At 40.9% G+C, this 15,342-nt stretch overlaps 1 pseudogene; it reads right to left on the reverse strand.

Annotated features, from left to right (window-relative positions):
* Positions 1–5,665: 5,665 nt before the first annotated feature.
* LOC106795859 (7-deoxyloganetin glucosyltransferase-like) lies at positions 5,666–6,167 on the reverse strand (annotated as a pseudogene).
* Positions 6,168–15,342: the final 9,175 nt, after the last annotated feature.

Genomic DNA, 15,342 nt, shown 5'->3' on the forward strand with positions numbered 1-15,342 from the left:
ATTCAATCCCCTTGTACTTTTTTTTGAAAGGCCAAAGATATATTATTTTTTTTATCAGCAAAGATAATATATTATAAATATAGAAAGAGTACCAGAGGTACTGAATTACATAAGGGAGGTAACCATGGTAATGGTTCCATAATCAAACAAAAATAGTCTGAGAAGGAACCACTCTATAGAAACCAAAGAAAAACAAAACTAGTAGCTAATATTGAAACCTCTACTAGTACAGAAAAGCTTATCTAATACTATTGGACCAGTGATTAAAATATTCTGTGAAGCCTTTCTCAAAATTCCTAAGCCAGGTCCAAAGAATGAAAACTGCATCTTTAAACAGTTTGTTTGCATTGAAAGACGCTTTAGAGAACACTATGCTGTTTCTAGTCTTCCAAATAGACCAGGTTAGGGCCATCCACCAGCACTGCCACCTATTGCTCCTAACACCATCAGCTTGAAGTCCCATATGTTGATTGAAATTCATTTTTGGGGTGAGGGGAGTAACTCCTTTTAGATTTATCCATGACATAGCTTCCCACCATATAGGCTGAATTTTGCTACAATGGAAGAATAGATGTCCTGCGTTCTCCTCACTGTCTCTGCAGAATGGGCATGACGTGTCAACAACCTGCACTTGCCTCCGCTGCAAATTTTGTCTTGTCAGAAGTCTATCTCTAATAAGTCTCCAAACAAAAATTGCTATTTTGCTTGGAACCTTTATGCTCCATAATTTGACAAAACAATTCTCCTGAGTTACTGCTACTGCTCCTTCCATTAGTACCTTGTAAGCATTATTTGTTGTATACTGACCTGTAGGGTCAGCAGTCCATTCCCACACATCAGGTCCATGATGTTGAATGGCCATATCCTGAATCTCATTGAGGAAGACACCTGCCGTATCAATTTCATTATCAAAACATGGCCTTCTCCAAATAAAGTTCCACTCCCACCCATTGTCTTTGTGACTTCCCATCTGTTGGATGAACTTCTGCTGCTGTAATGAGATTGAATACAGCCTAGGGAATTTTTCTGCCAGAGACATCTCCCCACATACCCACTTATCCTCCCAAAATTTAGTTTGATCCCCACAGCCAACCTTCCACCTTATACCACTATTAATAATCTGACCCTGTTGAGAATGAATGAGGGCCTTCTTCAAGTCTCTCCACCAAACTGATTCCAACCCTGCTCTATCTGCTGCCAACATACCCTGCCAGCCACCATACTTGGATTGCACTACTCTAGTCCAAAGTTCTCTTTTGTTTTGCATCAGATCCCACCTCCATTTACCAAGCAATGCTATATTGAAATTGGTGATATCCTTGATGTCCAATCCCCCATTTTCTTTAGATGAAGTCACCGTTTCCCACCTAATCCATGCAATCTTATTTTGGTCAGGCCCTCCTCCCCATAATAAACACAGCAACACCAGAAGTACTGCTGTTGATTTATAAAAAGATAGGAGATATATTGGTAGAGCAGTTACTACTGAATTTATCAAGGTGACCTTCCCTGCCATTGATAGAAATTTTTGGTTCCACTTAGACAATTTTGCTTCAAATTTTTTAATCAGTGGTTCCCACACCGAGCAGCTAGAAGGCTTAGCCCCTATAGGAATCCCCAAATACTAAAAAGGAGTATCCATTTGCCTACACTTGAGAAAATGAGCTGCATCATGTACCCAGTTGATATCATCTCCAAATATCCCCACATTGCTTTTTGAAAAGTTAATCTTCAACCCAGATGCCATTTCAAAGCCCCTAAGCATGGCCTTCAGCACAATTACATTCTCCCATAAGGATTCTCCCATAGAGACACCAATAGGAATACCCAAATAATGAAAGGGGATACCCATCTGCCTACAATTCAAAAGCTGAGCAGCTTCATGAGATCAATTAACAGAATCCCCAAAGATCCCAAACTAACTTTTAGCATAATTAATTTTTAGACCAGAGGCCATCTCAAAGCCAGTAAGCATTGCCTTCAAGACAAGAACATTCTCCCAAGAAGCCTCAATACCAGAAATGACACTCCTAAGCCTGTTTGCCAAAAGCTTGGCTATGACTTTATACATACACCCAATGAGAGAAATAGGCCTGTAATCATTTAAAGATTGAGGATAACTTGTTATAGGAATAAGGGACATGAAGGAAGCATTGCTACCTCTAGGAAACCTTCCATGAAAGTCGATTTCATCTACAAATCTCCTGAATTCAGGTTTCAAAACCCTCCAAAAAGCCTTAATAAAATTGAAATTAAATCCATCGGGTCCCGGGCATTTGTCTCCACCACAACTCCAAACAGCCTCTTTAATCTCTTGGTCAGAAAAAGGGGAAGTGATCCCCTCTCTTTGATTCAGCTGTCTTAACTCCTCCCACAAAATTCTTTTCCCAGCTAGATCACAAGGGGCATAGACATTGACTATGAAAAGTCTCTGGTCTTCACTAACCCATCTCCCATCTAAAAATAAAAAGCTATGGCCTTTAATTCTCCTTTCCACATGAAAAGCTGAATTGTTCCATAAACAAAGTAAACCACCAGCTGCCTGAACAGAGGGGACATTGTCCTAAGAAATAGTGGAATCCCCCCACATTGACTGACAAATGATTTGATCAAATTTCTCCCTTTTTGTCTCTTTTTTTTGCATAGCAAAAATCTGATAGTATTAATAATGATTCAGTACTAGGTGTACTAAAAACAAATAATTACAAAGGCAGATCCTGCCAAACCCAACTACAAATGAAAAAAGCACAGTAGCTGTAGTCCCACCCCCGTTTACCAAGCAAGGCCTCATTAAACTTGGACAGGTCTTTAATCCCGAGCCCTCCTTTGTTCTTGGGAAGACAAACAGTATCCCATTTGACCCAAGCAATCTTGGCTGCCTCAGAACCTCCTCCCCATAAAAAATTCTTCTGAATAGATACTACCTTATGCACCACTTTTTTAGGGATTCTAAAGAAAGACAAAAGGTAAATAGGAAGGGCTGTTAAGACATAATTGATGAGGGATATCCTACCTCCCATTGAGAGGCATCTCTGCTTCCATTTTGCTAGCTTAGCTTCTAACTTGCTGATGATAGGCTGCCAAACATTCCAACTTTTAGAGCTCGACCCCACTGGAATTCCAAGGTAGGAAAAAGGAAAATCCAGCTGGCCACAATTTAGAAAAAGAGCAGCCTCCCTGCACCAAGCCTCAGATTTACCCAAGCACCCAAATTGACTTTTAGAATCTCAGGTTTTAGAATCTCCCAAAATTGCTTGATAAAATTAAAGTTGAAGCCATCCGGGCCAGGGCTTTTATCTCCACCACAAGCCCACACTGCTGATTTCATTTCCACTTCAGAGAATCTAGCAACAAGGCTTTCCTTCTGCCCTTGGCCAAGGGAGGGAAACAGGACCCCATCCAGGGTTGGCCTAGAGGGATTCTTCTCTGAGAATCTATCTTTAAAATGATTGAAGACTGCAATCTTAACACTGCTAGACTCATGGACCCACCATCCTCAATGAACAGACCTTGAAAAGCATTGGCCCTCCTTCTATGATTGATCAATCTATGGAAATAAGATGGATTTCTATCCCCTTCTCTTAACCACTTCACTCTGGATTTTTGCCTCAACATGGATTCACAAGCAAGAGCTGCACTCCACAGCTGTTCCTGCAAAGATTTCTTGAGCTCCACTTCAACTTGGGATAAGGTTGAAACATTAAAACCAGCCTCCAGAGCATTTAGCTCCTTCTTTAAATTTTGGATTTTATTAGCAGTAATAACCCCATTTTGTGAACTCCACTACCTTATGTAGTCTTTGATGAACTTTAATTTCTACTTGAGAGCATAACCACCCCAACCACTAGGATGATAATTACCCCAGTTGTGTGCCACCATATTCTGAAAGCCTTTGTCCTTCAGCCACCAATCCATTATCTTGAAAGGTTTAGGGCCCCAATCATCCTTGGATCAATCATCCAATGAGACATAAACCTAATAAAAAATATAAAAACAACAATCACGTGATGTCATTAAGTTATTTTAATAACAATAAATGAAAAAGAAAACAAATCTACAATGACTGAGTGACGGAAAAGGAAAAAAAATATTTTATTTCAAGGAATAAACACGGCAGAAATTTGATCCCTCTGGTTTCAGCTTGAAGAAGAAAAAAAAAGGAACAGGAAGAATGACCTTGAAGTTGAAGAAATGCAGTTGACGAATGGAAAAAGGGTGAACCCGCTTTCTTGGGAGGAAAGAATGCGGGTGTTTGGTTTGGAGGGAAGAATGATTTGGAAACCCTAGATTGAATTTGTTTTGTTTTAACCTCTCTTTATATTATTGATTTCTTTTTAACCCTGGAATGATTTGGAGGGAAGAATGAGGGAAAATATGTTACAAAATGCGGGCAAGATTGTTTTGTTCAAATTCAAGTTTTTTTGTTTACAGATTTGGGTTTTGTTGGCCAGAATTTCTTTATTGTTGCAGTGAAATTTTCTTTTTCTGCTAGTTTAAGTTGATTATGGATGTTGTATTTTAATTGAAATGTAGATAATAGAAAAATTTGCAATTGGGTGGAATTTCCCCTTGTTCATCGATCGGCTTTATAGCATTGTTAATTTCTTCATTTTCTTGGTTTGTATAGTAAGGTTCCGGGGACAAATGTTGTATTCAATTTGGGAACCATGTGAAAGGTTTTGTGTACAAGCATAAATTAATGTCTTTTGATTTCATTGTGATGGCTTCAGTGGTTCATACATGCGTTAAATATACCAAATTTAATATTGTCCATGAACTATTTGATAGAATGACTGAGAATGAATTGAAATTTTCTTGGAAAGTTGTATTCTGAACTTATTTTTCTTACAAATCAAACTTGGTACTTTGAAATCAGTGTAGTTTGTGTTGAATGTGATAGAAAGGATTCAGAGGTAATGTCTTTGGAAGAAGAAAAATGAGCAGTATAGGATGAACATAAGAGATCCTCATTTGCAAATTTTATGATTTTCATGTAACCGACTGTTACCTCCTATAACAGGTCATCAGTGCTGCCTCACCTGTGCATCAGACTTTAACTACTTCACCATAGCTAGCACTGTAGATTGTGAGGGGTCTTTTCCTCATTTTGTGGCAAAAGGTGCACATTGCTGAAAAAGACTTTAAATACACTCTCAGTATAATGTCTTTTGAGAGTCAATGTATCACCATGAAGTGAGAGTCATATTGTTGACAAAAGGCTTTAAATACATTGTGGCTAATTTCTGTATGGTTTTTTTTAGGGTTATCATTTACTACTGCTAATTGGCGTTGCTGTGGAAGCTCTTTGATTATAGCAACTCCAGGTACGTATGTACGGTCTACTATCTTTATATGTATTATGATAGACTACTATTTTGACATTTGTCCTAGCATTTATATACACATATACTGCTATATTTGTTTGGTAGATAAATTGCTGTATTTGTTTGACTAACTTATCTAAGATCAAATGACTATCTGTCAATAGTCCTCCCCTAAAGCTATCTTTGAAATCCAGCTTGTGCTATTGACACACACACATACACAGACACACACAGACAGCCACACACACACAACCACACACAGAAAATACTAACAGACCGAAAATACTACTAATCCTACAAAGGAACACCCCCCCAAAACCTTCGATTAATGTAATGTTTATCTAATTAAGCAACACCTCCTTAATGAATTTGTCCAAGTTCATGAATGAAAAACCACTGGGTGTAGTGGCTTCCTCTGCCTTCATCTTCAACTCCACGATCTTTTGTCTCATTTTCTTTCCTTTCTCTCCCACCATCAAGTCATTCACCAACTTCTCCACCTCTTCTCTCTTCACATTGGTATCAATTTCAATCCCAATTTCCCATTCATTGCAGATATATCTGCAGTTTGTTGGCTGATCTGCAAACAATGGCCAACACAACATTGGTACTCCAGCACAAACACTTTCAGTGGTTGAGTTCCATCCACAATGAGTGAAGAATCCACCAAGGATGGTTCAACACTTGCTCCTGTGGACACCAACTTCCTATTAGGCTTCTATCTTTAGTTTCATTCACAAACACAGATGACAAAATCACTGAACCTCCAATGACAAGGTCAGGCCTAATGATCCACAAAAAGGGTTTCTTGCTGTCGGGCAAACCCCAACCAAGAACTAACATGCTTTCCATCAACAACCTTCTAAAATCTAGAGCCCATCGAAACCTTTCCTTTGGCAGAATTATTAACCTTATGAAGATCTAGTGAGCCCACAAGATTATCTAACATAGAACTACATTTCTCAATTGTAGGGTTCCTAGAACTAACATGCTTTCCATCAGCTTCCCTCACTCCAAATTTAATAGTGCTATGTATGTCGTGCAAGGACTCAACTTCCTACTTCTTCTTTTTCTTCTTCTTATGCATTTCACCCCCATCCACATTTTCTTGTTCTTCTTGTTGACTAAAATTTTCACCATCAGCATTCCCACTGCCACTTTGTTGCCTTTTGAACTGATCAAATTTCACATGCCGAAGGCTCAGCTCCTTGTTAATATCAACACTTTGAACAAAATTTCCCACTACCTTCCCACTGTCATTACCATTCTCTGTTCTGTGCATTTTGTGCTTGTTATGAGAGTCACATGATCCAAGGTCCTTGTGGAGGTGGTTGAGCTCGTTGAAAGATGCAGAAGCTCGGTGAAGGTATGCATTGATGACATCATAAGTACCATTGTTAGCAGAGACAAACTTTGTGAGAATTTGAGTTGTTTTCGAAACTGATGTCTTTTACCAGAACACAATGTCCAGAGATTGTCTTCATCTTCCTGCCCTTTTGGCTCTCGCACATATATTATCTATTTTCACTGAGCAAAACAAAAAAAAAATAGTCTAAATTGTGCAGTGCACAGTTAAGACAAAGGTTTCCCTAGTTCAGACGTGAAAGCTCAGAGCTAAATGCATTGCAAATGCCTAGCAACTTTGAACTTATGTCGAAGTACACATCAATCCATTTGTCCTCCTAATCACTCAGAGGAAGCTCAAGGGCAGTCATAAGGTGAGGATTTCATACCCACAGACCCTCATGATACACACTCACAGACATATACCCAACTACAATAATAAAGCATAAGCACCCTTGAAACCCAACATTTGAAATTAGTTACATAAACAACTACTGATGTCTATATTTGTCTGTAATTGAATTTTACCTTTTGTATGTTGTTGTTTGTGATCAGTGTAATTTGCTATATAAACAACTGTTGTTCATGGTGAGTGAACCTTAGATTCCCATTTGAGACTGAATGCAATGACTCTTGCGGACAGTTTGCATTAGTCATTGTATTTAGTCTTGAATTGTCCGTTTGGACAATTTGGGGAGACTGGTATTTTTATGTTAGATTCATTCATGAAGGTTATTATTATTTTCATTAATTTGATAAAATTTCGGTTCAATGCATTTCAAGTTGTTCTTCGAGTGCATACTTGATTATCGGGAAATTCATTTCACGTCATGTCGTGTACTTGGAGACCAATGCGAAATGCTGCCGAAATTTAGTCAAATTTTTGTAAATAATGGTAACCCTGACGTTTGAAGCCAACATAAAAGACAGTTTTCCTAAATGGGATAGGGCCACACCTATAAATAAAAAAGTGAGATTTTCATGCATGAAATTGCTTAGATGGATCGAAGTTGGAGGAATGAAAGTCGCATGAGCCCAGAATATGAGGATGGCGTCGATTAATTCTTGCAATTTGCTTCAGAAAGAGGTCGACCGAATGAAGAAGGAAAATATTATTGTCCTTGCATCAACTGTTTGAATGGAAGACGATAATTACTCGATGACATATGGGACCATCTATTGGGTGATGGGATTAAGAAGAATTACACGACGTGGATATGGCATGGTGAAGTCACAGACATGCAGAGTGGGCCCCAATCTGAACCGTTTGATGTAGAAATGGGAGATCGGTTAGAGGACATGATTCGTGACCTTGGACAAGAGTCTTTCCAGCAAGCACACGCCCCTGTGTATGAAGTATTGCAGAGTGATTCTAAGAAGCCTTTGTATGCAGGGTGATGGAATTCCTTAACCCTGTTGTCTGCTGTGTTATGTCTGGTCAATGTCAAGGCCAGGTATGGGTGGAGTGACAAAAGTTTCACCTCACTGCTTGAGGTAGTGCACAATCTGCTTCCAGAGGACAACACATTGCCTAAAAGTTACTATAAGGCGAAAAAGATATTGTGTCTGATGGGTATGGAGTATCAGAAGATTCATGCTTGCCCCAATGATTGCATACTGTACAGGCATGAATTCCAAGAAATGTCCAAATGCCCTATCTGTGGGACTTCACGGTACAAAGTGAAGGATGAAGAAGAAAGTAGTTCTGATGAAAACTCCAACAAGGGCCCCCAACGAAGGTTTTGTAGTATCTTCTAATCATTCCAACGTTTAAGCGTCTTTTATCTAATGAGGATGACGCAAAAGACCTTACATGGCATGCAAATGGAAGGATTTATGGTGGAATGGTCCGTCATCCGGCTGATTGCTCCCAATGGAAGAAGATTGATGGTTTGTATCCGGATTTCGGGAATGAGCCAAGAAATCTTAGACTTGGACTAGCTAGTGATGGAATGAATCCATATGGCACCTTAAGCACTCAACACAGTTCATGGCCAGTTCTGCTAGTAATTTACAATTTGCCTCTTTGGTTGTGCATGAAGCGAAAATACATGATGTTGTCTATGATGATATCAGGCCCAAGACATCCAGGAAATGACATTGATGTTTATCTAAGTCCGTTGGTTGAAGATCTGAGAAAGTTGTGGGACGAGGGGGTTATAGTGTTTGATGCGTTTCGCAAGGAGACCTTTGAAATGCGTGCAATGCTTTTTTGTACCATTAATGACTTTCCAGCATATAGGAATCTCAGCGGTTACAGTGTTAAGGGTCATCATGCATGCCCCATCTGTGAAGAAAATGCAAGTTACATACTGTCGCAACCTACCCTTCGGCGGGAGGGCGACGCGTGACTCGCGGGATGCGTGTTCCACGAAAGGAATACGCGCGGAGTCGCCACCAACGTTTATTTGAGGAAAACGTCGGAAAAACCGGAAAAGACGCGATCTACGAACTTTTAAGTGAAAGGTTCGGGAGTTGTATTTACGCGTGGGGAAGGTATTAGCACCCCACACGTCCGTCACAAGGGACGGCAGCCTTTAATCGAATGTGCAAACATGACTTTGATTTTTACGTTCCCTTTTATGTCCTTATATCCTTTATACCCTTTTTATATTTTTTCTCTTTTTGTGGTCGACAAGGGTGTTTCCCTTTGCTCCTACGTATTCCTCAATTGGGATGAGAAAATCAGACCTACGTAGTTCTTTCGGAACAAAGTGTTTGGTTAAGTTGTTTTTTGTCTTTTTTGCAAAGTATGTTTTTATTGAACAAAAGGTCATTTAAGGTGTTGGACCATTAAACGGTCTTTTGATTTTGAAAGATGAGAAACGTTAAGGCGTTGGACCATTAACGATCTCTTGTTTTTGAAAGGAGAGAAACGTTAAGGCATTGGACCATTAACGATCTCTTGGGGTGGTCGACAAAAGCGGGGCTTTTGCTCCTACGTATCCTCAATTGCGATGAGGAAATCAGACCTACGTAGTTCTTGCTTATCAAGTGATTCTCTTTTTGCTTAAGAGGTGATCATTTTAAGGCATTGGACCTTAAAAATGATCCATTTTACTTAGTGAGAAATTGAAATGACAAACTTCAAAAGCCTATTTTTTATGGACGAGCTTGACTAGGCGAGTTGATTTTAGCCTTAGTTTCACTTTAGTTATTAATCAATTCGATTAAGAATGAGAAATCCCAAAGAGAAAACGTCCGATTGATTTTCCGCTTTATTTTGCTAAAAGATGTTTTTTTTTATTATTATTATATTATTTTTTACCTCTTTTTTTGATTTCCAACGTGGTTACGGCACGACCAAACGGTCGGAATTCATTTTAACCGAAGTTAACGGATAATACAATTCAAACGTTCGGTGGAAATTTATTTTATTTTTAAGTTAAGCGAGAAATGACTTAAGTAAAATGGCTTAAGCACGTCAAGAGGGGGTATAAAAAGTAAACAAAACGAGAATAAAAATGCACGAAACACAATGTGGACCACTACGGGTACATAGAATGAATCGAAAAGCTTGGTTCGAGGTACTTACCCGTTGAAGATCGAAGAACGATGAAGAACGAATGAATAACGTCGAAGAACGGTTGAAACCCTTGCGAAATTCCTCACGGAAAACGTTACGGAAACGTTTCGGAAGCGCCTCGGCTTAGATTTTCTTCACGGAAACAATTTTTCCAAGCAAATTCGAAAGAGAGAGAAGTGCCAAAGGGGCTGAACCCTTTTCTTCTTCACTTCCTCCCCTATTTATAGCAAAATAGGGGAGGTGGTTGCCGCCCAGCTCGCCCAGGCGAGCTCAGCTCGCCCAGGCGAGCCAGGTTGCTTCCTCCAGAAGCAACAGCCTTCTGGAGGAATATTCTGGAGGGCCCAAGTGGGCCTGGGTGCTATTTGCACCCCCATTTTTACTAAGTACACCCCCCATCTGCTTTTTTTGGTGATTCTTTTTCGTAAAGTTACGGAAACTTACGAATTTCGTAACGATACTTGTTTTCTTTCTGTAATGTTACGGAACCTTGCGAATTACATAATCATCCCTTTTTTGACTTACGGAATGTTACGGAACCTCACTTAATTATGCAACGATGCTTCCATTTGATTTCCGGTGTGTCACGGAAACTTACGGATTGTGCATCAATATTTTTTTTGGTTTTTTTCGGCATGTCCTGGAATTTCACAAATTGCCTAATGATGGATGCCAAGCACCTCACAAGGACCAAAGAAAGGTCGCATGTCATCAAGCAAAGGTCCCCGGACGAAATTAGGGTATGACAGTTGCCCCTCTTTACTTGTCTTTTATTGGAGATAAAAGGAAAGTAAAGATAAGACACTAATTTCGTTCCTCTTGATTTGACGAGAGTCGCGGGTGACCATAAAATCTCCACATGCAAATGACTTGTTGTTCCCGGATTTTCACAAATTGCCTAATGATGGGTGCCAAGCACCTCACAAGGACCAAAGAAAGGTCGCATGTCATCAAGCAAAGGCCCCCGGACGAAAATTAGGGTATGACACTAATTTCGCTCCTCTCGGTTGACGAGAGTCGCGGGTGACCATGACTTGTCGTTCCCGGAATTTCTCAAATTGCCTAATGATGGGTGCCAAGCACCTCACAAGGACCAAAGAAAGGTCGCATGTCATCAAGCAAAGGTCCCCGGACGAAAATTAGTGTATGACACTAATTTCGCTCCTCTCGGTTGACAAGAGTCGCGGGTGACCATGACTTGTCGTTCCCGGAATTTCACAAATCGCCTAATGATGGGTGCCAAGCACCTCACAAGGACCAAAGAAAGGTCGCATGTCATCAAGCAAAGGTCCCCGGACGAAAATTAGTGTATGACACTAATTTCGCTCCTCTCGGTTGACGAGAGTCGCGGGTGACCATGACTTGTCGTTCCCGGAGGAACAAAAGGTGCAGAAGACTATGTCAGTCTCTGCATGCTATCAAGCGTTCTGTCTTACAGATAGCAAAAGAATGTTTATACGGATAACCACTCGGGTATTTCCGCGTATCATCGGGCCCGCCGCCTCTGGATGACACAAGGGTGCGGATAACCGTAAGGCATCTCCGCGTATCATCGGGCCCGCTGCCTCTGGATGACACAAGGGTGCAGAATGACCAAATTTTGTCTCTGCTTGTCATCGGGCCCGCCGCCTCTGGATGACAAAAGGGTGCGGATAACCGTAAGGTATCTCCGCGTATCATCGGGCCCGCCGCCTCTGGATGACACAAGGGTGCGGATAACCGTAAGGTATCTCCGCGTATCATCGGGCCCGCCGCCTCTGGATGATACAAGGGTGCATGTCACATGGCCTCAGGGTCAGTATGACAAAGATTATGGGGCGGCCGACAAAAGCAAGGCTCTTGCTCCTACGTATCCTCCAATGAGGAACTCAGACCTACGTAGTTCTGGATAACTTGTGAGACTTGAAAAGTCTCCATCGGAAAATGCTGACATCTTCGGAAAGGGCGCAGATGACCACATTGGCCTCTGCTCGTCAATCACACTTGGGGTCACTGAATGACGAGGTGCGGATAACCGTAAGGTGTCTCCGCGGGCTACCAGCTCTTGGGTCATGGCAACAAAAGGCGGTGTGGTCGACAAAAGGAGGCTCTTGCTCCTACGTATCCTCCAATGAGGAACTCAGACCTACGTAGTTCTGGATAACTTGTGAGACTTGAAAAAGTCTCGGTGTTTTCTCCACTAAAATGCAAACATGCTTTAGCAAAGAGACAAATATTCCAACTGATTTAGAGCAGCATATGCTTTTTTGAGTGAAAAACAATGCGTCTACCGGGGAAGGAGAGTCTGCTGATGAAATCTCCCATAACCATAAATGAGATTTTGGATGTTAGCATTTCATTTCTAAATGACCATTTAGAGGAAACACTGGGTTCGACAAAAATAAAAGAAAATCACTCAAAGTGTATCAATCTCGCACAGGTAGGTGTTTCATCCTAATTCCGAACCATAGATATGTCATGACTTGACTTTGCAAATTATTTCCTATCAAATCAAAAATTACATGCGTGATCTTGGATCAATAGGACTTCCCTTGGGAATGGGTTCTTTTGATGGGTTTTTTGGCTTTTGTGTGTTTTTGGCTTTTGATTTTTGGTTGGCTTTTTCCTTTTCTATTTTTGTTTATTTAGTGACAATTCTGTATTGTTCAGATATTGTCCGGTCTAAAGACCTCTCTGCACATTTCTTCTGGTTTCTTTGACCAGGAGCTTTCTTCTTTTCTTTCTCTACTTTCTCCCATTCTTTGGTTAGGAACTTTCTTTCTTTTCTTTTTTTCTTTCTCCCTCTCTTTGATTGGGAATTTACTTGCTTCCTTTTTTCCTTTGATTTGGAAACTTTCCTTCTCTTTTTCTTTGATTGGAAATTTCCCTTCTCTTCTTTTTTGCTTCCGAGGGTAAGGATTGACATTCTCACCCTGGGTCAAGGTTTATGGTGAGTCAGGATTTTGGCTCAAAGCTTGTAGAATGGCTAGACATGATACATGTCAGGGTTTGGTTTGGTTCAAGGATAAAAGGGATGCCCCACATTATTTTCATGACACAAATGCAAAAATGATGATTTGGAAATTTTATGCAAAACTGGTCATGCATGCACCTATGTGGACGCTCAAGTGTCAAATTTTTATGGTCATGTGATGCTAGGGCTCAGGATTCATTTCCTCTATTTTAAATCAACCCAATGTTTCCAAAATATGTTCTTTTATCAATTTGTGCATCCATCCGAGTCCATTTTGGGCGTCTGGGAAAATCTTCACAGCATTCACCCTTCAGGTGTATACACATTTTTTCATAAACTAGTTATGATCAGTGAATTTTTCCAAAGAAAAGTTGGAAGTCATCTCTTTTCAAAAGCATGTTGGTTTTTCAGCTTGACAACTTATTTTTCTTTTTTCTCCTTCTTTTTTTTTTATCATTATCATTTGTTTATTTCTTTTTCTTGTTTGTTTTTTTTTTCTTCTTTTTTTTTTCATGAGGTATTTTGCTACCTAAACATGTGCATATTTTTGTGAGGTATTTTTGCTATATACATGCATATCCAAGGTATCTTGCCACCTAAACATACATATATATGTTTTGTGAGGTATTTTTTTGCTACATACACGCACATCTAAGGTATCTCTCTACCTAAACATACAAATATATATTTTGTGAAGTATGTTTTTGTTTACATACACGCACATCTAAGGTATCTCTCTACCTAAACATACATATATATATTTTGTGAAGTATTTTTTTGTTTACATACATGCATATCTAAGGTATCTTTCTACCTAAACATACATATATATATATTGTGAAGTGTTTTTTTGTTTACATACATGCATATCTAAGGTATTTTCACTACCTAAACATACATATATATATTTTGTGAGGTATGACTACCTTCCGAGCTTGCGCTTGTTTTATTTAAATCCCCAGGATCATGACCAACTAGGTGCATCCTACTATAAAAAGTGATCAAATAACAAGCATAGATTCAAAAGGTACTAGGTTGCCTCCTAGTAGCGCTTCTTTAACGTCTTTAGCTGGACGCCTTATGACTTGTCGGTCATTGACCTAGTACTTTGCTTACCTTTGGCTTTGGACTTGGTTGCCTATTGGTCGGCCATGTGTCGTAGGCAACGCTCTAACCTTTTTATGGATGAGCTGAGGTGAACTTTAGAGGTGGTGGCGGTGTGTCTATTGCCTGCTACCGGCCATCCCAATGCTGCTGTGGTGCTTCGCCCTGCGCTTGCCTGGGGGCGCAGTACTTCTTGATGAAAGCTGATTGGTAGGGGGGCTGATGACTTTGCTGGGGGCGACAAACACTCCCTAGAACTGACAGAGACCCATATTTAGAGCTGGCAACTCCAAGACCCTGTTGGACTTCTTCGGGTCCACTGGGCGTCTTGCAGGCGCGATCCCTGCAAACAATAGATGAAATCAGAAATCAGTTGAGCGATGTGCATACTTACCTATGATGACGTGACCTTGCCGAGGGGGTACGGGCACCCTGTAGGACTGATAGAGGCTCGTAACCAGAGCTGGAAACCCCAGGGCCCTGTTGGACTTCTTCAGGTCCACTGGGTGTCTTTGTGGGTGCGATCCCTTCAAATAGTAGATGGCATCAGAAATCAGTTGAACCATATGCATACTTACCCATGTCGGGACGACACAGACCAACTGATACTTTTGCAGGGGGAGATTGGCATTGCGGTCGCTGGGCAGAATGTTGCTAAGTAGCAATGTCATCTATGTTGGTGCGCATGATCCGCACTCGTCTCTTTGCAGCGGCACGGGTGAAATCTTGCCCCGGTATGCATAATAGCCATCTGACAGCCTCCCTCTCTGGTCGTGCTCGCACAGTTGGCCCTCTTCCAATATCAGGGGGTGGCCTAGGAACCGTTAAAAGGAAACTACTGGCCCCTTAACCGGGAGTGAAAGTCTCGGTTAAGCATTTAAGGGCAGAGGACCTTAAATCCTCTTAAGGTGTGGATGTGGAGCACACTGAAAATGAGGACACGTAGCCCTCTAAAGGTGAGGGCGTGCAGCCCTCTCAAGGCGAGGATGTGTAGTCCTTTGGAGGTGAGGGCGTGCAGCCCTCTGATGGCGAGGACGTATAGTCCTCTCAAGGTGAGGGCGTGTAGCCCTCTGTTGGCGAGTATGTGTAGTCCT

The sequence above is a fragment of the Glycine max genome, chromosome 14 (assembly GCF_000004515.6).
Source record: "Glycine max cultivar Williams 82 chromosome 14, Glycine_max_v4.0, whole genome shotgun sequence".
Lineage (NCBI taxonomy): Eukaryota > Viridiplantae > Streptophyta > Magnoliopsida > Fabales > Fabaceae > Glycine > Glycine max.